The sequence below is a fragment of the Saccopteryx leptura genome, chromosome 3, assembly GCF_036850995.1.
Source record: "Saccopteryx leptura isolate mSacLep1 chromosome 3, mSacLep1_pri_phased_curated, whole genome shotgun sequence".
NCBI classification, from domain to species: Eukaryota; Metazoa; Chordata; class Mammalia; order Chiroptera; family Emballonuridae; genus Saccopteryx; species Saccopteryx leptura.
Window position 1 is genome coordinate 305,023,581 of NC_089505.1, and position 5,072 is coordinate 305,028,652.

Below are 5,072 nucleotides of genomic sequence, written 5' to 3' on the forward strand. Positions count from 1 at the left end.
TAGAAAAGAAAATTTAAGACCAATATTTCTCATGCACATAGAAGCTAAAATCTTAATAAAATATATGCAAAATTATAGATGAAAAGTATAATACATTATGACTAAGTAGGGTTTTCCCAAGAATACAAGGTTGATAATCTACATGAAAATAAATTAAGGTAATTCACCATGTTAACAGAATAAAGGAGAAAAGACATCTGAACATCTCAATAAATGCAAAAAAAATAAAATAAAATGCATTTGACAAACTTCAACCTCAGAAAACAGAGACTAGAAGAAAACTTTCTCAACCTGATAAAAGGCATCTACTAATAACCTACAACTAACATCATGCTTATAGAAAGACAATACTTTCCCCCAAAGATCAGAAACAAGGCAAAAATGTCTGCTCTAACTACTGTTTCACATTGTGTTGGAGGTCCTACCAGTGAAATAATACAAGAAAAGAAATAAAAGTCACTATGTTTGAAAAGAGGTAAAATTGTCTTAATTTGCAAAAGAATAATTGTGTCCATAAAAATGCTAAGAAACCCACAAAAAACTATGAGTTAGCAAGTGAATTTAACAGGTTCAGAGGACACAAGATTAATATACAAAAAACAGCTGTATTTATATATCCTAGCATGAACAATTATAAGATCAGATTGAGAGAGCACCATTTACAGTAGCATGAAAAATGAAATACTTAAGGATACATGTAATAAAAATATATATAGTCAAAATTATAAAATATTGCTGAGAAAAATTAAAGACTGATAAAGCTAAGTAAATGATGGAAAACTAAATAGGATTAAGATATAAATCCTGGCCCTGGCCGGTTGGCTCAGTGGTAGAGCGTCGGCCTGGCATGCGGAAGTCCCGGGTTCGATTCCCGGCCAGGGCACACAGGAGAAGTGCCCATCTGCTTCTCTACCCCTCCCCTTCTCCTTCCTCTCTGTCTCTCTCCTCCCCTCCTGCAGCCGAGGCTCCACTGGAGCAAAGATGGCCCTGGAGCTGGGGATGGCTCCTCGGCCTCTGCCCCAGGCGCTAGAGTGGCTCTGGTCGCAGCATAGCAACGCTCCGGAGGGGCAGAGCATCGCCCCCTGGTGGGCAGAGCGTCACCCCTGGTGGGCGTGCCGGGTGGATCCCAGTCGGGCGCATGCAGGAGTCTGTCTGACTGTCTCTCCCCGTTTCTGGCTTCAGAAAAATACAGAAAAAAAAAAAAAAAAGATATAAATCCTCTCTCCCTAAGTGGATCCAAAGATTCAATGCAGTCCTAATAGAAATCTCAGGAGACTTCTTTGTAAAAGCTAAAAATTTGATTATAAGATTTCTAGGTAACTATGAAAAACTCATAAAAGTGAAAACATTTTTTAAAAACAAAGGTGTAGGACTTACACTACTTGTTTTATTACTTTCAGCTACACTAATTGGAACAGTATGTGTAAGGATAGACATAAAGAGTAAGGGAACAGGATAGTCAGCCCAGTATTATTTACAAAGGTGCGAAGGTAATTCAATGGAGAAAGGACAGTCTTTTCAATAAAATGTGCTGGAACTCCTGGAAATTAACATGGGAAAAAAAATAAAATTCAATCCTTACCTCATACCATACACAAAAATCACCCCAAATGGCTCACAGACTAAATGTTAAAATTATAGTGCTTCTAGAAGAAAACACAGGAGAAAATCTTTTGAGACTTTGGGGCAGCCAAATATTGACTTGTTTTGGCTAATGAAATGTGAATAGATATGAAGTGGAAGCTTTAAGGTTCACCATGTTTTAGCATAATTTACCATGTTCTCCTTCCATGCATTCATGAAAGCATCTGAAAAAATAAAATCTTTGTCTCTGAGTGCATATGACAAGAAAAGATCCTGCCAATCATTTGTGGACATGTAGCATGAATGAGAGTTAAAAGCCCGTGTTATGTTAAGCCACTGAAATTTGGGCATTCTTTGTTATTGAAGCTTATTTTAGCCCAACCAGTAATAAATGTATTGGTTACATAGTTTTTATGCTGTTTTTCTTAGAACTATTAGGTCTTATTTGCACTTTTAATCTAGAAAGCTGACTAATCTTCAGTTATGAACTTTCATCAAGCATAAAGTGAGAAGTATGATAGAAAATGTACTGTTAAAGGTGATTTGTCTCCATCCTCTGGGCAGTACAAAGAAAATAGGAAAGTGTTTTTAGAGTGCCAAAAGAAAACTATGAAATCATTTCTAACAAACCACTGCTCTACATTTTAAATCTCCATACTTTCATTCTACATAAAGATGACCCCATACTAAGAGCCAAGCTCTGCCTTCTTACTAAACCTAACACAAATTAGAAAGAAATAAAGAGTCCATTGCAATTAACTGGCTTAAGGACTAATTAAATGACTTGACTCCATGCTGGGCTTTAATTCCAAATATTACAATGACACACTCATTTTGTCCATTCACTGTCTTTGTAGATAGCCAAAAAAAAAAAAAATCAGAGTTTTTGACCCTGAACACTTCCCCTTTTTAACTGACAAATGGAAGTTAAAAACGGTGTGCCAACACTTCACCATGAAATTAATTAATTTCCTTCTCAGAGCCTGAGCCACACACATTGCAAAAGATTAACACAAAATATTTAATCTAAGAATTTCTTCTCTTTCCCAAAATGCACAAGTTGAGGCCACTTTACAACAAACAGAATCATCCCATTTAGTATGTGATGTAGCTGTTATGTGCTGAGCCAAGGTAAAAGTCAGCCTGATGGGAGGAAGAAAAAAAAGCTGTGTTGCTCTATAACCATGACCAGTAGAGTAAACTTGGTTGACTTCTTCCAGGCATAATAAAACATCAATGACAGAGCCAATCTGTTAATGAACAGTCTCTGGATAAATTAGACCAGAGCCCTGCTGTGCTGCATACCATTATATCCTTGGACATGCTAAAAAATAATCATTTTTCAGTTGGGCAACTCAAACTAAAAATCCCTGAAAGACATTTATGAACTGCTTACCTCACCATATCTATTGGTCTCATCTGTTTATAACCACTCAAAGAACATTTCTGAACACTCAGTAATCATAATATTAGGGCTTTTACAAAGTAACAAGACTTCTGTTATAGTACAATTACTATGCAATGGGTTTATCACAAACATACATTTCTCTTATATGCACAAATTACTTTTTAGTATTTTCATAATCTATGTATTGATTTCCTATCAAGCCCATGGACATACCATTAAGAAAATAGTAACAATACTCAAAAAACACTCAATCTAAACTAACAATGCTTTTGTTCCTTGAGATTAAAAATTTTAAAGTCATACCAAACCATTCCCCTTTAAGTTATACCTGGCTAGAAATAAGGAAAATCGTACATTTGCAAGCCCTTAAAAGCAAAGACTTGCAACCCATAAATTAGAAATCAAAGGAGTATTTTTGTTTCTCATCTTCTCACAAGTTATTTCTTTTTAAACATTTGTATAAGTAGAAAAAGGTTGCCATGGTATTCAGTATGATGTTATGATGAGGAGATATCACAACCAAGAGTACTTACAGCACATCAAATGAAACCTTACACAGCATACATTTTTAAACTCTTTTCAGTGTTATAAATGTTATAGGATTCCTGGCTTGTTAGCCTCTGGGGGCTGTGATAACCAAGGCCTTTCATGGTGTTTTAAACTAGATTAGATTACCAAGAAATCTGTTTCTCTCCAACTATCCCTATTACTAAATTGGGCTATTCAAAATTATTTCAGGGTCAGCAAAAGTTGAAATTCAAATCATTAGTATCCTTTGTCATGGAGTATTGTCCCAAGCATACAACACTAAAAAGAAATGTACATTACTTTTGTGTACTGTTTACAAGTCTTTTGTTCAGAAAGTGCAAAGATCTGCACAGACAGCAAACATGTTAGCATTGACAACATTCCAGACTGGGGTAACAAAAATGAGTAAGACATGGTCCTGGTCTCAAGTTGCTTATAGTCTAGTAGAAAAAAACATGCTTTAATTATGTAAAAACAGAGGCACTCTCACTGTGTTATGGTATTAACTTTCCATTGTGTATGGCCAATAGCCATGGCCACCATCACAGCCGCCTGGCCCATGCAGGTTCTCACTTGATTCAGACAGACAGTAATGAAACAAGGGAGCCAAGAACTGGTGGGTCATCAGCTTTAATCCTAGCTTGCACCCAGCAGGCAAGAAATACACACAGTGGGCAAACACTTTCCTTTCCATTCAGGGCTCCCAAAGCCACTGACTTATCCGAGTTTCCTAGAATCAAAGGTTTCTACCTCACCAGCCTTATTCACCTCTGTTCCTCATCTCCTTCTCTCTGCACAAACTGGCTTCTCCTTCAGCATTCCACCATCTTGGCTGCTTCTCCTCTCCTCCACGTGGCCTTTCTCTGCTCTCCTCCAGTATGGGCTCCTCTGCCCCATTTTATAGTGTAGAAATCAAAACCTTTAATCCAATATACAAACAAGGAAGTCTCTGATACAACATCACTTATCTGAGGCATAATGGGATTCCTCACGAGACTGAACCACCCCACATTATGCAACAGTCAAGGGTATGGGGAAAAGCTTAGTCTTAAAACTAAGCCTTAGGCTATAACGACCTTGCCTACTTACAGCCTGTCCCCCCTACCCAATGCAAACTATAAGCAAGCAAACATATATATCATATTTACAAACTTATTCGACCAACACATTGTATAATGTAAGTTTGGTACTTCGCTGGACCATCTTAACTAAAATCTAACTATAAATGTTCAACAGTACATTACCCAAAAGCAGGCAAAACATTTTTATTGTGTACACTTTATTTTGTCTATCTAAATCCCATTTAGAAAATGTTCCTGTTTTCCTTTTTTCATAAACCAATTTTTATTTTAAAAAGTGATTCTTGAAAAAAATCTATCAATTATCCAAGAACTATCTTTTTGCCATGTCCTAAAAGATTCATGCTATGGCAGCACTGGACTATCTTGTCTGCTTTACCCAAAGCACACAAAACAGAAAATGGGGCTTGGCAAGTGAGAATGGGTTTTCTGAAGGTCAAGCCACAATTTATCATTAGTGAAAGCAATCAGGG

General features: G+C 36.8%; 1 non-coding gene across 1 annotated transcript; it reads left to right on the forward strand.

Moving 5' to 3' along the window:
* Positions 1-807: 807 nt before the first annotated feature.
* On the forward strand, positions 808-883 carry TRNAA-GGC (transfer RNA alanine (anticodon GGC)). Its single transcript has one exon. It is a non-coding gene; the product is annotated as a tRNA-Ala (tRNA).
* Positions 884-5,072: the final 4,189 nt, after the last annotated feature.